We start from the raw sequence: 20,204 nt of genomic DNA on the forward strand, positions 1-20,204 counted from the left end.
ATTGGGTTCGTGAATCGGGTTCTCCTTGTTTCTTCAATTACCATATCTATGTCTGGAGCGGAGCTTGTCGCCAAATGCACGATGGCGTGTATTATTTTGAGCTTGGCATCGTTTCTTTCGATATAATTCTGGAACGTTCCGGTTTCGCCGGGGATCCCCAGATCATCTCTTTGAGGATCCGCGTCGATAGGTCTGCGGAGGTCATATCCACGAGCTTGCCCTCTTGGTTCACTGAACCCCGTTTGCTGGGCGGTTCTCGGAGCTGATGGAGTTTGATTTTCGGAGGTTAGATTTCCCAGCGGTGGTATTCGGTTTCTAGGCTCCCCGGTTCTTTCCATATATCTATTTTGCGATTGGATCAGTGTACTTGTTTGGGCTTGTAGTCCTGTGTCTATTTTGTCCAATCCACTGTAACTCAAACTTCGCTGTGGCATGCTCTGCTACGGAGGTCGTTGCGAGTTCTCTCCCGTGTAGCGTCCGGATCGAGCGCTCGGGATGTATGAAGTACCGAAGGCTCTGACGTTTTGAGGATTTAGTGTTTCTCTTAATGGATCAGGAGGCGGTTGGTTTCTCTCTCGAGCGTTAGCTCGGTGCTCCGCGAGCTCCTGTTCGGCTTGATCCAGTCGGCTGGCAATGGCACGATAGGCGGCCTTTTGGTTGCGAGCTTCGTCGATTAATGACGACGCCATTCCTCGAAGCTCAGTCACTTCTTCCTGAGTGTGTGCTAGCGGGGTCTGAGATATCAGGCTAGACGATTTAGGTCAGATTAGGTCGTCCGTGGTGTGGGAACCGAAATTCGCACCGTCGATTTTGGTTTAAATTAGGAAACTAGGAAAACCCTAATTTCCCAGAGGTCCCGGAGATCTGTTAATACCACACGCTAAGCAATCAGAACACAAGATATCAACGACGAAGTACAAAAATCGTAAAAAGAGAGCAAATTAGATCTTATTCTGAATCTGTGTTTGAGCGTTACAACAAGGTATAAGCCTGGGCTAGAGAGCTGTCGGCGAGATTCCTAGTTCTAGTAACCGTAAGACGGCTAAACCTAATTGAGTCGCAACTCGAAATAACAAAAACGGAAATATGCCTAAATCGCTCTAAGTGCTTAGTTTGCTCTGAAAAAGTCTTCTTCCATGCCTCTCGCCTAGGACTCTTTATATACTGGCTCCTAGGTCGGTTTACGCTTTTTCTCTTCTGCCCTTAAGCCGTCATAGCATAAAAATGGAGATATTCCATTTTTTCCGATCTTCGTAATTATCTTCTAAATTTCGTATTTATCCGCAGAAACTTGACATTTTATCTTCCTTGCGAACCAAGCGTAAACCGTCATGCGGCTTACGGGATGTTGGTTAAGAAATCTTAAGTTGGGCCTCGAGTCATGTCTTAGGTCCCTTTGGGCCGTCTTCTGACTCGAAGCGTTTATTACGGCTTCTTTCGATAAAGAACAAACTTTCAGCGGTTTTTACCGTAAAGTTTGATCGATGACTTAGAATGGCGGAAAACATGAAATGGGTTCGCTACGGTCTTCGGAAGATAGCATCGAAGGGTAGACGAGAATGCATGGACTAATGTCGTATCGACGTTTCGGAAGAGCTCGGTCGCTACGTAGCGACCGAGCGGGACGGACGCTCGGTCGCTACGTAGCGACCGGACAGCGTGCATGTGCGGTAGTTGCGTAATGACCGAGCTTGGTTCGTCCGTGTTCTGATCGTCATACTCGGACCAATCTGTAGCTGGTCTGGGTATGTTTACGATGGCTTATGTTTGATCTAAATAGAATTCGAACAAAGCTTTATCTCGGGAACATACGTTGCGACGTTTTCTTCACCGAGCATGATTTCTTGCGGAAAGACATACTTGTATTTTGCAGGGATTTGGACTTTAACTTCGTCGTAACCGTTTTTGACCCCAACAGTTAGCCCCCCAGCTCGTTAGAATTGTGGATTTCTAGTGAGATTCTAACGCGCGGTATGGTGAGTTCGGACGAGATTGGTGTATTTGGGTGAAGTTCGTGTCCGAAAATCCGCAAGTAAATAGTAATTTCTCATGCCTATAAGAAGAAGGTAACTTCTTCACAACCTTTACACTTACACATTCTCATAGAGAGGTCTCTTGAAAAATTTCTTCTTTTTTTTTTCTCTATCCTTTTCTTCTTGATTCTCAAAAGGAAAATGCGGAATGTCGAGTAAGAAAAGGAGTTCGAAGAAAGGGTCCTTTCCCGCGAACATTCCTGAAGAGCTCCTTGTGCCAAAGATAGAATTCGTTCCTCATTCGGTAGACCCGGCCGAGAACGAGACATGGTGGGTCGCGTGTTATGGTTCGATCACACCTCCCAAAGAGAAGTCGTTCCCGGTCATTAACCGTCGCCCGGTCGAGGAAGGTGCACCAAGTAGGAGTACTAGCCAATTCCTCGAGATCATGCGGTCGTTCTATCAGATTTCGGATGCGGTGGAGTTTCGGGTTCCTTGTCAAGGAGAGCGCGCTAGCAGTTCCCCGGAGGGTTACTTTACTTGTTACGAAGCATTCGTAGTGCGCTGTCGCTTGTGGTTCCCGATTCCCAAATTATCGTCCGTGTGTTGGATCGTTTCGAGGTGGCGATAAGCCAACTAAATCCCCTTGGCATCCAACACCTCATTGGAGTTCTGATCCTGAGCTACGAGCATGGTTTCTCCCTTACCGTCGATCACTTTGAAGCGCTTCTTACGTTACAGATCGTCAAGGATACGGACAAGTATAGGCTGGTCCCTCAGAACTTCATGTCAGTGGTTAAAGGGTTTACTTCCAACTTCAACTCGTGGAATAAATTTTTCTTCTTCGTTCGTATAGACGCTGCGTCTGTTGAAAAGAGTTGTATCCCATTGTTCCGGAGGTTGCAGAACGATCGTCCCTTCATCAATCCTCTTTCTCTGTTCCCTGAGGATATTATCGCGGTGAGGGATCTTCTCAGGAACGGTCCTTTTTTCTGGACTTCCTTTACGCCGAAGAGAGTTCGAAAGGCGTTGAGGTTTGTGCATCCTAGTCTTGCTTTGGGCGGGGGAACAGGGAGTGACTCCGAGCCCGATGAATAAGGTCCCGACGCTGCTCCCACGGTTGCGATGGGGCTGAATTCTTCGAAGGGGAAAGATATTGACCTTAATTAAATAGAGTTTTCGGTGGACGATTCCATGCTTCCAGGATGGGATCCAGACCTTGTTTTCGGCGATGGAAGCGGTACGAGCGAGGTCCCTATTCCGGACTTCGATGATTTCTTTTCTGGTCTTCCCTCGGGCTTTGATGCTCCTCCGGCTACGAACGAGTCGGGGAGGCCGAAAGTCGTCACGGAAGGATCTCATATCATCAACGGGGTATAGGCTTTAAGAATTTTGACGATCATTTCAAGTATATATATTTTTTTGCTTATAACGTGTTAATCGGTTTTGCAGGGCTTGAACTTGCTTGGATCGACCATTGAGGCGAGCCATAGAGAAGCCATGATCTATCGCTTTAAAGAGGAGAAAGCGGAAAAGGATCTTGCTCGCATGCGAGACGAGATGTTGGCGCGAGATGCGCAACTCGCTCATGATCATGCGAGGGCTGTTCGTAAGGCGGAACGGAAGGGCAAGAGGGAGATTGTCGACGTGATGAAGACTCGCGCCTCTCAATTCCAGGTCGAGTACAGGAACCTCAAGGATGCTTTCACCTTGCTAGGCGATTTCCGTGAGTGTCGCGGTTCAGTCGGGAGCCTTTGGAAGACGCGGGCGGATGATTACGTTTTCGAGAAGGAGATGGAGTCAATGAAGGGTGGCATGAAGGATCATGCTCGCGCTGAGGCGCTCATTCCTCCGATCGACGGGAGGATTCAGGGATTTTGGGATCCCATCCTGGTTTCTCCTGATACCGTAGAGACCACGACCGAGTTTCCCAGTGATTGCGAGGAGGTGGATCATCCCGCGGATGCGTTTGGAGCTTCGTTGTCCGGGAACTTTTACTTTGAACCTTGAGAGGTGGAGTGAAAATCTGGAGGGAAGAGGTTCTTTATTTGTCTTTTTCTGCCGAGTGTAGCTTTGATTTCCCACCGCTTTATGCGGTCTCTATATATATGATGGGCGTTTTATTTCGAATTGTTTCGAGGAAATTTGAAGTAAATTTGAGTTGTCGTCTCATATTTAATTCCGTTGGGACGTTCAATCTGTCGGTTCGTTCATGACTTTTCGTAAAAATTTCTTATTCTTACAACTTTCGGGAACGTTGAGATGTGAACGGAGAGACATGGTTTAGGATCCCGTATCGTTTAGATATCATGTCTTGAGATGTCTGAGACCAATGCGATGGGTTTTGGGCAAGACCTAGGTTTACTCTCGGTTTTAAGGTTTGTGCGGTGACTAGCCGGCTATCGATTTTCCAGTTGCGATTTCTACCTGATTCGTACCGATTTAAAGTCCGCGATAGGTTCTCGGCTTATATGACTTGTATGGTATGAATCGAGCATCTTTCCAGAGACAATTTTTGAGCCAACTGGAAGTGCTAGACCAAAATTTCGGATTTTTTTTTGCAGCACGCTTTCGTCCTTGTGTTGGACGTTCGAAGATCAAAAGAGTGATCAAGTTGCGCTTGTTTAAGACGGCTGACGCGTTCGTCGGGGCCAATCGACGAACGGGGTGTAAGGTTTTTGTGGTCGTGGTCGGACAATTTGTTCGCATCGTCTCGAATTTTAACTTGGCGACGTCTCGCGGTTGTTTCGAAGACTATACAAAACATTTTCGGTGCTGAAGAAAGATTATTTTCCGATTTTGGGCACGATAAGGCCGCTGACAAGAGTCTTAACGTTCGTAGATTTTCTAGGTGTGTACTGAGACTTTTGCGTTTAACTGAAGCGTAAGCGTTTTAATTAAAAAGGAGCAATGCATATTGTAAAGAGATTTTTTTTTTTTTAAAATCTCTAAAAACTCGATTACAATAACGCGTCTTTTCCTATGTGGGAGTATACGAGTATACCCACCCACTCCTCCTCCTTTTTTAGAGAGGGGGATAGCTGAACTCGTCTTTCGACGAGCTGCCTACGTACCTCTTTCGAGGATCAAGCCATCTCGTAGTTCTGTTTTATGCCGCGAGCGTTTTTACCCGGCGGTTGTCGCCGTGCTAACCGCCCTGATCGTGATGACCGTGGCCGGGTCAGCGTTCTCTTCCGGATGTTCCGGTTGAGTTGTAGCATCGGCTTCGGACTCGTGTTGAGTTTCAACGTCCGAAGCGTTTGCGTCAGCAGACGTTGTTAAATAGTATTTCCTTGAAGCGTTTTTGGCCGAAGATTGATCTATCTTCGTGCGCTTGCGATTTGCCGTTGCAGAAGTCGTCATTTGCCTTAAATTGTGCTCCGTGAGGAAGCATAGTCGCGACTGTTTCTGACATCCCCAGATAGCTGCGACTCCGTTTGGGGTCGGGAATTTGACTCCTAGGTGGTATGTCGATGGAACGGCTTGCATGGCGTTGATCCATGGGGTTCCCATGATCACGTTGTAGATGGCAGGATGATCGACCACCACAAATTCGACGATTTTCGTGATCTCCTTGGCCATGACTGGCAGCTGGATTGACCTGAGGGTCAACGATACTTCTCCTGAAAAACTCGTGAGCGGTTTCGGCATTGGAGTTACTTCTCCGAGTTTGATGCTCATCCGATTGAGAGTGTCGCGGAAGATTTTATTGACCGTGCTTCCCGTGTCAATGAGTACTCTTTCGACTTCCAGATCTCGTATGACGAGATCTATGACGAGCGGATCGCAGTGAGGTTGGTCGATCCAGCCAGCTTCCTCCTTCGTGAAGGTGATTGAGCAATTTTGACCATCTCGGGTAAGAGACCATGTAGGCCAATTTGCACTCGACTCCGCCTTCCGCTGGTAAGCCTTGATGGCCGAAACCGTATCATTGCAGAATTGTGATCCTCCAATGATCATGTTGACTCTGCGACGACTGTTATCGTTCCCCTTGTCGTCCGACCTTCTGCCGCGTTTATCCCCGGATTGGTTTCTTTGAGGAGATTTCTCCGCGGGCGGATTTCTGTCCGTCTTCGGGGGGCGATCGGTCTCGAGGGTGAGATCTTTCACACTGGTCACTTCCGAGAGCTCTTCAGCTAGTAGCTTCGCGGCCATCCTTGCTCCCAAGACTTTGCAGTTAGTCGTGGAGTGTCCTCGGGACTGGTGGAACTCGCAGAAGGTGTTTTCGTCATATCCTTGATTGCGAGTCCACGTATTACCCGTGGTTCGGCCCTGGTCCGAACTGATCGTGTAATTGTGCGCTCCTTGGAGATCTTCCCCTTCGTGATGGACATACTTGTCGTTACGAGAGTTCTTCTTCTTCGTTTTTGGATCTACATTTTTCGAGGATGGTCTTGCCGACTTATGTTTTTGCGATAAGACTTTCGTTTCTTCCTCGATTATGACGTAGTCCGTCGCCTTGTGGCGGGCGTCCTGGATCGTCCGTGGTTTGTCGAGGGTTATCCATTTTCTGAATTTCGACTTGTACCAGAGCGTCTTTCTGAGCGCATCAATGGCCACCTTGTCACTTATCCCGCTGACCCTGGACATTACCAGCTTGAATCGGCTGATGAACTCACGGAGGGGTCCGTCTTCCCTCTAGGACAGACTCAAGAGATCGACATCGGAAGTTTCTCTATCTATGAACATAGAGTATTGCTTGAGAAATTCTGATGCGAGCTGTCGGAAGCTCCCGATAGAGTTTCGATTAAGGCGTGCGAACCATTCGAGGGCTGGTCCTTCCAGATTCTCGACGAACAGGCGGCAGTAGCCGGCATCTTTTTCGCCGTCCTTCAGTCTCGCTCTTCCCATCGTGATGTGGAAAGCCTGAAGGTGCGCCTTCGGATCGGTCGTACCATCATACTTCGGTACTTTGATTTTTCCCGGATCGGATACCCTCATATCTGAGATGCGAGTGGTGAAGGGGATCTTCCGAGCCCCTTCCAGCAGCCTGTCGATCTCGGGTGCAGCGCCGGTAGCGTGATGGATTTGGGATTTAATGGCTCTTACTTCTGCCGCAGTCTTGGTGATATAGTCGCGAAGATCGCGGATATCTGACTTCTCGCCAGCAGATTTCCGAGCCTGTCGGCGTTTACTGCGAGTGAGCTCGGTTTGCCTTTCAGCCAGCTCTTCTTGTTCGTTCCAATAGAGGACTTCCTCCTCTTCCGTCATCAGTTTGTTGAACGGAGAGCTTTCCCGAGCAGATCGGCTTCTGGTCCTTCTTGGATGTCTGTCGACGTCCTCATCGGTATTCTTGGAGACATCGCTAGGATCCAGGTCGACGTGCTCGACTTCGTTATCCTCCGTATCTTTCGCGGGAGGCGGAGGACTTTCAGGGTTCCCCTTTTCGACGAGAGATTTTTTGCTAGGGTTTTGACCCGAAGGTTGTTCCCGCGCGGCTCCAGGCCTATCGAGTGGGGTAGCAAAGTCGAGTCTTTTCCCGCGGACTTTAGTGGTTCCGCGGGGACGAATTGCTCTGGTCCTTGCCGTTAAGGTTTCAACCTATTTGGTCAAGGTGCTCACGAGCCTGTCATGTTCTTCCGACCTTTTTTCGTAGGTGGCGAACATCTTTATAAACTCCTCGAGCGCCGCGGCGTTGGCTGGTGCATTGGCCGCGGATACGTCCGCTGCGGGAGTATGGAGATCAGGGCCACTGCTTCCGTTAAGAGGAGTCTGCACGTTATTCGCGTCGTCAGTTGACATGTCTGGTTGAGCGTGATGTGGTTGAGAGTTAGATTAATCCGTATCCTCCTCCTTCTAGCGCCAAACTGTGGGAACCAAAATTTGCACCGTCGATTTTGGTTTAAATTTGGAAACTAGGAAAACCCTAATTTCCCAGAGGTCCCGGAGATCTGTTAATACCACACGCTAAGCAATAAGAACACGAGATATCAACGACGAAGTACAAAAATCGTAAAAAGAGAGCAAAATAGATCGTATTCCGAATCTATGTTTGAGCGTTACAACAAGGTATAAGCCTGGGCTAGAGAGATTTCAGCGAGATTCCTAGCTCTAGTAACCCTAAGACGGCTAAACCTAATTGAGTCGCAGCTCGAAAACAAAAACAGAAATATGCCTAAATCGCTCTAAGTGCTTAGTTTGCTCTGAAAAAGTCTCATTCCATGCCTCTCGCCTAGGACTCCTTATATACTGGCTCCTAAGTCGGTTTACGCTTTTCCTCTTCTGCCCTTAAGCCTTCATAGCATAAAAATGGAGATATTCTATTTTTTCCGATCATCGTAATTATCTTCTAAATTTCGTATTTATCCGCGGAAACTTGACATTTATCTTTCCTTGCGAACCAAGCGTAAACCGTCATGCGGCTTACGGGCTGTTGGTTAAGAAATCGTAAGTTGGGCCTCGAGTCATGTCTTAGGTCCCTTTGGGTCGTCTTCTGACTCGAAGCGTTTATTACGGCTTCTTTCGATAAAGAACGAACTTTCCGTGGTTTTTACCGTAAAGTTTGATCGATGACTTAGAATGGCGGGAAACATGAAATGGGTTCGCTACGGTCTTCGAGAGATAGAATCGAAGGGTGGACGAGAATGCATGGACTAATGTCGTATCGACGTTTCGGAAGAGCTCGGTCGATACGTAGCAACCGAGCGGAACGGACCCTCGGTCGCTACGTAGCGACCGAGCTTGGCTCGAGCTCGATGACTTAGGTCCCTTTGGGCCGTCTTCTGACTCGAAGCATTTATTACGGCTTCTTTCGATAAAGAATGAACTTTCCGCGGTTTTTACCGTAAAGTTTGATCGATGACTTAGAATGGCGGGAAACATGAAATGGGTTCGCTACGGTCTTCGGGAGATAGCATCGAAGGGTAGACGAGAATGCATGGACTAATGTCGTATCGACGTTTAGGAAGAGCTCGGTCGCTACGTAGCGACCGAGCGGAACGGACACTCGGTCGCTCCGTAGCAACCGAGCTTGGCTCGAGCTCGGTCAATACGTAGCGACCGAGCGGAACGGACGCTAGGTCGCTACATAGGGACCGAGCTTGGCTTGAGCTCGGTCGCTACGTAGCGACTGAGCAGAACGGACGCTTGGTCGCTACGTAGCGACCGAGCTTGGCTCGAGCTCGGTCACTACGTAGCGACCGGACATCGTGCATGTGCGGTAGTTGCGTAATGACCGAGCTTGGTTCGTCCGTGTTCTGATCGTCATACTCGGACCTATCCGTAGCTGGTCTGGGTATGTTTCTGATGGCTTATGTTTGATCTAAATAGAATTCGAACGAAGCTTTGTCTCGGGAACATACGTTGCGACGTTTTCTTGACCGAGCATGATTTGTTGCGGAAAGACATACTTGTATTTTGCGGGGATTTGGACGTTAACTTCGTCGTAACCGTTTTTGACCCCAACAAGTGGCCGGTCTTTCTCCGGAGCGATACTAGACTCGAGCTACGGTTCGATCGGGGATCGAGGTTCTTTCTGGAACCGAAGTGCGATCTGGTGGTGAGGATCGATCGTGGGCTGATGATCGCTCCTGGTTCGAGGTTCCGATTGGAGGGATTTGTTATGTATGTGTTTCTCCAGTCATCCCATCGGTGCCCGTTAGTCCCACAGGTAAGGTTTCGGTTCTCGAGTTGGATCCGGTAGGATCGACGTTGCTGATTCCTGATGGCGTGGTTTCGATAGTTTGATTGGGATCCATAGTCACGCATAGGAAACTTAGATCGGTTTCTTAGCAAAGATGTTTTTCGTTTATCTTCCCCACAATCGGCCCCAAAATGTAGATCCTAAAATCTACACTAAGAATTTGATAGTGATCAGGAGTTTAATCAAGGGAAGATAAATGATGTAGGCACCGATATCTTTAGAACACAACGATATAATCAGTTTTCGGTAGGCAAAAATGGACTTTTATTGATGAATAAGATCGAATAAAATGAGTTAAACAAGATCGAACGTTACAACGAGATCGTTAAGAGAAAAAATCTAAAGATGGATGAAAAAAAGGTCGAAGTATGGGTGTAGCTCTCTCTAGGGTTTTCAATGTGTCGACCTCTTCTTATAGCATGCTGCTCTCGTGATGTTCGCAACCGTTCCGCGATCTCCGCAATCGTTCCGCGATCTCTGGTTCTTCGAAATCTCCGTCTCGAGTTCGAGTGTTCGCTATGGGCTTTAACTCTTCGTGGCCCATTTACTTGATCGTGGCCCATTAATGCATTGACCAAAATTGGGTCACAATTTGACGAGCACCGCAGCCGATCCAACCAAACCCGAGGCACCAAACCAAGGCTTCGGCTGGTTCGTCCGCGATACCGTCCCTCTCGAAGACAGCCTAAGGTTTGCCAAACCGTTCCACGGTCGAAAGTTGTGTTAAGTCCGGACAAGACTTAAATTATTAACGCTAAACGAGGATGTTATAAATAAACATACATTATTTATTTCACAAATTTCGGGAATTCGACGATGTCTGCAAACCACACAAAGGAAAGTAAGTCAAAAGGGTATCCATAAAACTTCAACGGAAAAAAACAGAAAACACCGGTCTTTTGATCACTTCAACACAACCCTGCTTAACGCCCAACCCTCTATGGTTACCTGCAAAACGATATAACAATGGGGGATGAGCAACCTAATGTTACTCAGTGGGAACCACCTCTAACAACAACAATCCCCCAATCCCAATACCCCAAACAAGCAAGCAACCACACAATCAAGTAACATGCAATAATCACAACACAACATTCACAATGCAATGTGGAAACAACAACACCTACTATGCAACCTACTACACTACGCGGAGACTCTCTACTCGACGCGTAAGACCAAGAAAGACATATACCTTGTCAAATTCCACAAAACGTCTAGACTCAATCCTAGACTCAACCAAACACAACACATGGATGGTGCCCGCTACCACATCCTGAGATCTCATCACAACACACTCGAATGCCTTCCACCCTCATCATTTGAACACTCCCGACTATAAACACACAAGTCACACAGCCGGAAAACATCATCTCCGAAGAATCACTCCGCAAGCGATGTACCATCGGGCTACATCGTCATGTAGCGCGCGTCCATGGGCGCGACCCACTTAACGGTGACGAGCGGATGAGGTAGGCCATTCCGCTTTCGGAGAGTCGCAACACGAGCAATATACCACCGAATATACACCACGGAGAATCGCAACACGAGCGAGATACCACCGGGTACACAAACACACACCATCAGAGAATCACACAGCAAGCGAGGTACCACCGAGGTCACAACGCAACAACGGATTGCATGTCCTATTCCACCTGGAATAGACAACTCAACACAAGTACTATTCTTCGTAAATAGGCCACAACACTAGTCATAGCTAACCTACATGGTCATGCTAGACTCGACATGCAAACGCAACACACACTAGTCGTAGCCACCTACATGGTGAAGCTAGACTCAACTACTCATCTACTAGCAACACAAGCTAGACAACAACTAATGCAATCACACATGCAATAACTCAACAACAATATGCAATCACACATGCATATTCTACTATATACTGCAATGCAATCACACATGCATTCTACTCAACACTACAATGCAATCACACATGCATTATAACAACTCAACTCTAATATGCAATCACACATGCATATTTGACTCAACACTATGCAATCACACATGCATAGACCCTAATCGACATGTGAGAGTTACCACTCAAATCACCATGCGATTCACCATAATGTCTAGATAAGCATGCTACAACTCATTAACACAATGCATGCTACACAATCACATTATCTAGACAAGCATGCTACACAATCAATACTCAATGAATGCTACACAATCAAAGTCTAGATTCACATGCTACACCATTTCTACACAAGCATGCGATTCAACTACTATCTAGACAAGCATGCAACTCACTACAAAATCAATCACACAAGCATTCTATAAATATAAACACACAATCAAACACTCAATCACACAAAGATACACACGCATCGAGTCTACCACACTCTCATGCGGTTCATACACAAACTGATCCTCGGTTTTGCTTAAAGACCTGTCCGGTCTAAGCTCTTCCCTGCAACCACACATGGTTAGTACACACAATCAACATCTCCGGAACCCACCTATGTCTTCATACATAGGAGATAGGCCACGCTCACAGCCAGAACACTCCCCTACTCGCTATAACCTAGTTTTTACCAAAAACCTGGTTTAGGAAGGCTACAGGCTCAAAGGTTTCAAAACGTTTTGAACTCCAAATAAAAACCTTACCACCCTTTCTAGCCCAATATCATGGATCCTAGTCTAAGTATAAGCCATTACACAGCCTCCTAACACTCTCCTCACACACTTAGAAATTTTTATCGGTTTTCGGCAATTTCTTTCACTAGAAAAAACAACAAGAACGCCTTGAGAGAGAAAGCTCTGGATTTCTAAACTCTCAAACTGACACCCCAAGGTTCTTATTTATAGCCACGGATTGTATGTTAACCCCTTGACAAGTGCCCATCCATGTGTCACCACAAAAGCTTCATTTTCATGCATTGGTCGTATCTGATGACTCACAATCAATTTTTCTCTGATCTTCTAGAAGCAAACTCAAATTCCTACTCCGGTTTAGTGCATCAAATTTCAGCCCAAAATTCGATCTCTAGCCCATGCTTCCACCAAACCCATTTTTAGTTCAAAATTCACTCTTATGCAAAACATGTGACTAAACTGTGACTTAGGCTTTCTCCATTTTCTTAGTGTAGACCATGACATGTGGGTTTTGATCCCATGCATGCCCTCCATCGTGCCTCACATGCTTCCATCATGTAATTATACTTGCTACCAAAGGTGATTTTTGCCTCTTTTTTGGTAATTACACAACTCCACTCACTTCAGCCTTCGTATAATTGCTACAGTCTGATCCAATATTCCCCATGGGTTATAAATAAAGCTTAGATGATGTGTGATTCATCCTGAAAAGCTTTCTTCACTCATTCCTCCTCCATGAAAAAATGTTCTCGTTTTCACGACGAAAAGAATCTTGATGTCTTCAACCACTCCTTGCACCTTTTGGCCTTCACTTCTTCACCATAAAATCACTTGATTTATTTCAAATTATTCTCTGGATTGAAATAAATTGGCTCCTCCACGTGGCTAGATCTCAACCGTCCAATCAGAAGGGTGTCATCTGGCGCAATCTGGGGGTTGACTTTGGTTGACTTTTCTCCACACGAGTTGAATTTCATAATCACTCTGAAATATTTCCAAGATACTCTATTGAATTCAAATCTCATGTTTGCACATCTTCATTTGGCTTTAGTTTCACAAATTTGCTGATTTTGACCATATCGACCAAAAATGCGTTCTTCCGAACCATCTTGGTTTTCTCTCGACCAAACTCCATATAATGTCTACAAATACCTTAGGAAATGTTTCTAGGTTGACTCCCAAACTCCTGGAATCACATTGGTCATCTTCGTTCTCCGACCGCTACCAATACTCTCTTTCGGCCATCTCCAAAACCTCTATCGACCATTTGTCGTTCCGCTTGAACCAACTTGATTCTGACTCGACCCAATATCTTCAATTGATCCATAAATATTATTAGGATTGAACCTTACTTGATTTGCTGACTTTGTAAAATCCTCCATGTCAGCATCGACCATATCGTAGCTCAATTCTATCTCTTCGACCAATTTCGATTTTTACTCGACCAATCTTCAAACTTCTTCGGGCAAATGTCTAAGAAAATTTTCTTATACCATCCCACTTAAATTACTGGTCGATCCCAAGTTGTTGACTTTGTGTTGTCTTTGCCCCCTAAGACCAAGAGTATTATAGTGAATGTCTTCGATGTTGAAAACGCCAAGGTGCAGCAAAAATAAAACATTTTAGAAACTTCGCTAATCTCTGCACTTCATCCCAACCCTAAGAAGTTGGAGGTACAATCCTTTTATGACCGTTCTCTTCGGTTTCCATAAAGTACTCATTATACAGCTTGTCTTCTGCTAATAACTTTTCAAACGCAACCCTAATCTTCAATGCACCAGACAGCATGAGGTAGGTGGAGTTCCAGCGAGTAACACAATCCAAAGACAAGCTCCCTCTACTAAATTTTACTGTCAGCACCATCAACTGAAAAGACTGCAGTTTTTTACCTAATGATCTGACGTACTTGACAGCATTCCTAATTGCCGCAAACTCTCTTTTACTTCAGCTAAGCCATCTCTCACTATCATATTCAGTATATGAACACATCAGCGCATATGCAATAAGGCACATCCTTGACCAATGCATTAGCTGCTAGTTGCCTATAAGTGTCTGTAAAGAGCCGTAATGCCTTGTTATTCCCTTTAGTACCCCAATGTCGCTGTAAAAACCTTCTTTATTCCCCAGTCCGCTAGACACTGACTCAGATGCTCATCAATGGTGTCACCTTAATGATCTATGACAGGTTTGAAGCTAATGATCATCTTCTACATATCCCAATTTATATCAATCCAATGAGCTGTGACAACCATGTAGCTGTAGGATGTTGTAGGAGCTACCCAAATATATGTCATAAGAGAGATTCTCTGCTTTTCACAGCTAAACAACTCCCTCAGCCTAGCTTCTCTCTTATAAACATGGCGAATATGTCTTTTGTTGTTGTTCTCCTGCAATTCACCATAGGTAGCACATTCTGACAGAACCTCCTAAACCCTTCTGATTCCACAAAAGAAAATGGAAGCTCATTCAAAACTATCATCTAATACACTGATCTCCTAAACAAACCCGCATCATACTTGATTGTTGTCATTACACCACTACTATCACCACCTAAGATCGGTTTACTGCCACTTTCCTTATAAAGCAAGTACAACTTAGAGCAAAATGGTTTTTCATGGGGCTTGTCCCACTTTTTTGGTCTCACATCCTATCTCTTGGACATAATATTGACAATTGATGATGCTCGGATAATCTTCTCTTTGAATAAAGTGTTGCCACACTTCAGCTCTATGATCTTGCTTTTTCTTTTCAACCGGAGGTAGCTCAGTACTTGATCTCTCTGATGTCGGTTTTTTCATTCCACAGCCATTATATCCATCTGTTTGAAACCCCTCTCCAAGTAGCTCATCATTGTCTTCACAAGCTGACATCTACAGACAATCATAAGATACAATAGTTAGAAATACAAAAATTCAATCATAAATTACAGTATTACACTAACTCAAACAAAACAAACATAAATCGACATAAAGACCTTAAGAGAGACTGATATTTTACCAAGCCAAACTCTCAAGTTTAAACAACACAGACCTAAGAAAGACAGAATATCTATACCTCATTGAACCCAAAACAACACCGACCAAGGCACTAAGCAAGACATAACATGTATACATCATTAAACATATATACAAACCCGAACCCAAACATTAACCCACAACCATAATCAAGCATAACTAACCCAAAACCCAACTCAAACAACAGATAACTAAGCAAGACCGAACAAGTATAGTTTCATACAAACAGAGACCCACAAATCAACACAAACCCGAAATCTGAAATCGATCCCAACGAAAACCCTAACTCCAAATAGAAAGAATCATACAATCTCGACCCTATTATATAGAATCAGGAAAAAGAACTCACCTTTCGGTTGAAATGATGTGAGAATCATAGAGAAGAATATCAACTTTCAGAGAAGAGGCGAAGAGGCGAAAAGAGATTAGGTTAATCGACTAAAGAGAGATTAGTTTAGACAAGCTATATATATTTAACTTAAATTTTTGGTTATGAAGAACCCAACCGACTAGAAAACCAAATTTATTAAACACTCCTGCCGATCGGTTTGTCCTCTAGAACTAGTCAAAAACCAAATCACATAATGCTCGTTTCAGTTTGGTTCGAAATCCAGGGCTAATCCAAACAAACATGTGACTAGAGGCCCAATATAGGAATGGAGCTCATTAAGTAAATGAATACATTATAATATAATAACCCATGAGTTTTACCTTGAAAACATCTCAAGACTAGACATGTTATTCATATTCATCGTTTTTAACATTGACCTTACTTAGTACACTTAGGTATTATTTTTAGAGGACAAGATTTGTTATGTGTGACTCACGGGTAACCTAGAATATACAAAGCAGTATAAAACAACATATGACTCAATGAAAGAAGAATAATATTTTCAAATTAAGACAACGCTATGAACTTAAAAGATTGCGCACGACAAAGAAAAGATTTAAGAGAGTAACAAAGAGTGATTAAACATAACTAAGACTTAATATAGTAGCAAAGAGTAATTGAATAATGTTTGATTGTTTGGTGATATGTTAGAGAGTAATGTGATGAACAAAGTGAAGAAAGTATATTGGAAGCAAAGGCTGATTAATCTGAAGAATAAACCTTGACACTAAACGAAAGTTCTATATCATTGCCACTAACTTGTCATTTTTAAGTCGTGTCGTTAAGCTGTTATTCTGTGGAAGCATTTTAACCTAGTGGTTAAAGTTTAAAGGCTTCTACACCCAGGTCAGGGGTTCAAATCCTAGACTATGCAATTACTTGCAGATTATAGAATGCAAAGCTTATCGGAGGTTCTAAAATACTGTAGGCAGAGCCCTTCTTTGTGGTCTTGTGCTGTGGAGAGAGCATGTCCATCAAAGATGTCATATATGCAGAACCGTTTGTCGATCCAAGTGTTTCGGGAAGAGCTTCATCGTGGAACTCTTATCCGTAGAGTTGTTCATCAGTGTCACATATGTTGCAGGTAGTTGATTATCTTATGTAATAGAGTTATAGATTATACGATGATGTAATGTGTTACTCAGTGTTACAAAAAATTGTTATTCTGTTAACATTGTCATTATCTTGTCATCTTTTTTTGTCGTATGCTAATTATTAAAATTAGTCTTAGTATTTTGAAATAATTGAATTATTTTTACAAATTTTCTAGTCTTAGTATTTTGAAATAATTGAATTATTTTTATAAATTTTCTTCTAAGGAGCAATGACTTGACAATGTCACTTTGATAATGCTGGAAAGCTAAGATGCCTCGATAGAAGATCTTTGTCAAACCACTTTCAATATAGAAAAGATGCCAACATTTTCTAAAATCTCCAATAGAATCAGCCGAGAGTAATCCATTGTCACATCATCCTTTTATCAAGGATACTTCACCGTAGCCAATATTTTAGACTCTCACATAAGGGAAAGTGGAGATTGATTCCTATCAGAAGGATTAAGTGCAAATCTGAGAACAAGAAATTTGACACAAATAAATGAGAATAAAGCTTTTCAAAAGCAGGAGAGAAGATTATTAGAGCACCATTAGCACAAGTTTTTAATGGTGTATCTTAAGTTAGTTATGATTTAAAGAAAAAAGGAAAATTAGATAAAATAGAAGATAAGGCATTCCACAAAACAATACTTCGGTTACATTTCGTCTCAAAAGAAACAGGCGCGTCCACCTAACGTGCCCCCAAATTTTTCTCTCAAACCCTACCTCTCTCCGACCTCGATCTCCGGCTTCTCCTAGCCTCTCCGGCGCCTTTCTGGTGCTGCGAGAGGGCCCTAAAATCTTCCACCTGTCCATGCCTCTTCCCTCTGTTGATCTCTGCTCAGCTTGTCTCCTTGCGCGGCGCCTCTGGATCTGTTTGAGCTCTCTTCCAGATAGTCGGATATCAAAGTCGTCTTTGGTTCTTCTGGAGAACCGGCGAGCCAAGTGGAGTCGGGATTACCCTAGGGCCCTTGGGTCTCCTGCTAGTCACCGATTGCACTCGAAGTTGGGTCATCTTTGAGATCCGAGATAGCCGGAACACCAGACGCTTCACTACCGTCGCCGTTCTTGCACCTGTATCTCGCTCCAGTCGGCTACTCTATCAGGTCTCTCTAAGGTTCTCCGTAGAGCTTCTCCTCTATGTTGAGTGAAAAGTGGCTGTGAGGTAAGCCATTGGGGACCTCTCTCCTTAGTTCAAAAGACAGCAACCGTGGTGTTCTCTGGTTTCAGCTTGGTAACACCTTCTTGCCTCCGACGTTGTTCTCCTGGGTCTTGAGGACAACCCATTGTTACGATGTCACCTGCTTCAAGGCGAAGCCTTTTTTTACCCTGAGCCGTCTGCTTTGAAGGAGTATCTTTACTTCTTCTGTCCTTCAATTCCATCCTCCTAAGCTCCGGTGCTAAGTTTGTGTGTGTCCTGAAGTCGTTGCTGTATCCATTGTGTCGCGTAGCCGGATAGGGAGCCAATTCGACCGTATGCGCTTGACCGTAGCCTGCTCTTCATGTTACACGGCGTCGAAGTTGGTTCTACATGTTAGCAAACACTGAGAAAGCTTGAGATTTGTTGGCCAGCATCCTCCTCCAGCGGAGCTTTTGGATGGGAGTCAGCCGTCGCCGTCGATGGCTACTTGGAGCCACTTCGGTGCGACCTGACTAAACATCTCTTATGGTTTTACTCTCATTGTCTATGGTTGCCACTTTGATATGAGAAGTGCTTGGGAGGGGGAGATCAAAGTGTTAGTCTTTTGTTCTAGTCTGGTATCATGTTTCGAGCTTCCATTGTTTGGTCATAATTGAGCATGATCTCTTTGGGGTTTGGGGGTTTTTTAAAACTTTTTTGCACAGAAACGGCTCTTAGTTAAGGGAAGCAAGGGAGTATACAAAAATGAGTGGGTAGAGGAGAGGTTTCTTTCAACCCTTTCGTTCTCTGCTCTCCTCGGCGTCGTCTCCGTCCGGCGACCCTAGTTTCACATCATCGAAGAAGACGTTGTTTGATCCTCGGAACCGTACTGTGATCACTGCAAGTCCATGCTGTAAAGCCTCCTCGAATCCTAATCCTGATTGCAATCCGAATCCAATCACCCGGACGATTAAAAGTTGGTTTCATCTCAGTCCAGGCTATGGATGTCACGTTTTCAATCTTACAAAGACGATACGGCGTCGTTTTCAGAACATTTCGCCGGAGATTTGAAGCAGAACAGCGGTTTAGGGATTGCTCTTTTGAGCATCACGGCGTCTGCTAAGGTAAAGATTAGTCCTTTCGTGGCGATGCTATCTGCGTTTGTATCGGCTGTGGTCGTGTGGTTCTTTGCGCAGACGAGTAAAATGGTTATTAACTTCTTCATTGAGAGGAAATGGTATTTGAGTTTGTTGTTTGCTTCTGGTGGAATGCCTTCTTCTCACTCGGCTCTGTGTATGGCCTTGACGACCTCTGTTGCGCTTTATCATGGTGCTGGGACTCGTTGTTTCCGGTTTGTTTAGCTTGATTGTCATGTATGATGGTATTGGTGTTAGACGCCATGCTGGTATGCAAGCTGAGGTAGTGAAACCATATCTGCTTCTTCCTTTGTCTTTGTGTTGATCTTGTTTTATGACTAATGTTGTCTTTTGTTGATCATGTCAGGTTCTGAATTTGATCATAAGGGACTTGTTTGAAGGACATCCCATTAGTCAAAGAAAGTTAAAAGAGTTGCTTGGTCACACTCCTTCTCAGGTGCTTGCAGCAGCGTTAGTTGGTGTTGTGATGCTTGCTTTTGTTGCCAAGGCCCACCTCGTCTCAACCTACGATCTCATTAATTCATAAGTTTTCTGATTTTTTTTTGTTCTTATTCGATTCAAGTTCTGCATTAGCAGAAAAAAATCTGTGCTTTGAGTACTGCTTAGCATCATGATTTGGCTAAGATTTGTAGTTGTATCATATGTTGTATTCAACAATAGAGAGAACTCTTGAAAATGTAATGATACCTTTGTTTCATGTGCCTCTCTTCTCTATGCTTTTCCGGTTTTGTAAGTGAACTATTTAAACATGCGACGACATGAGAACAACAAGCCAAGTTTATCATATATCACAGAGAAGCCCTAGTTACAGACACTTCCCAAGAACAATGGTTGCAGAAACATATTCAATTTCGTAAATCTATTTTTATTTAATCATGTACTTCTGTGTTCTGTAAGAATGTTTTCCAAGTCTGTATCTAACTAACACTAACCTTGCAAACAAATGTTATGGATTACTGTAAATAACAGTTCCATCTCTTTGTTTTCTTGTCTGATTTTTTTTTAAGAATCCCTAAATAAGAAACTAGCATTAGAGTGAAAAATCAATATGTCTCTTAACTAAAGTTCTTAATTACATTTAATTACTAAAAGAAATCTTAATGGGTTTGTGGGTTAATCATACTCTTACGACTCAAGCTTAGAAATAGAAGAAGATCATTAAGAGAAGTTTCACCTTGAGACAATTACACAACAAAAATG

The 20,204-nt window shown here is 44.2% G+C and overlaps 1 long non-coding RNA gene and 1 pseudogene across 1 annotated transcript; one reads left to right on the forward strand and one right to left on the reverse strand.

Annotated features, from left to right (window-relative positions):
• Nucleotides 1-9,855: 9,855 nt before the first annotated feature.
• On the reverse strand, nucleotides 9,856-12,391 carry LOC111210729. The gene is made up of 2 exons (XR_002661974.2): nucleotides 12,093-12,391; nucleotides 9,856-10,563 (listed from the first exon to the last, which is right to left on the reverse strand). It is a non-coding gene; the product is annotated as an uncharacterized LOC111210729 (long non-coding RNA).
• A 6,040-nt stretch (nucleotides 12,392-18,431) lies between these two features.
• Nucleotides 18,432-19,707, forward strand: LOC106365729 (annotated as a pseudogene).
• Nucleotides 19,708-20,204: the final 497 nt, after the last annotated feature.

The sequence above is a fragment of the Brassica napus genome, chromosome C6 (assembly GCF_020379485.1).
Source record: "Brassica napus cultivar Da-Ae chromosome C6, Da-Ae, whole genome shotgun sequence".
Classification (NCBI taxonomy): domain Eukaryota; kingdom Viridiplantae; phylum Streptophyta; class Magnoliopsida; order Brassicales; family Brassicaceae; genus Brassica; species Brassica napus.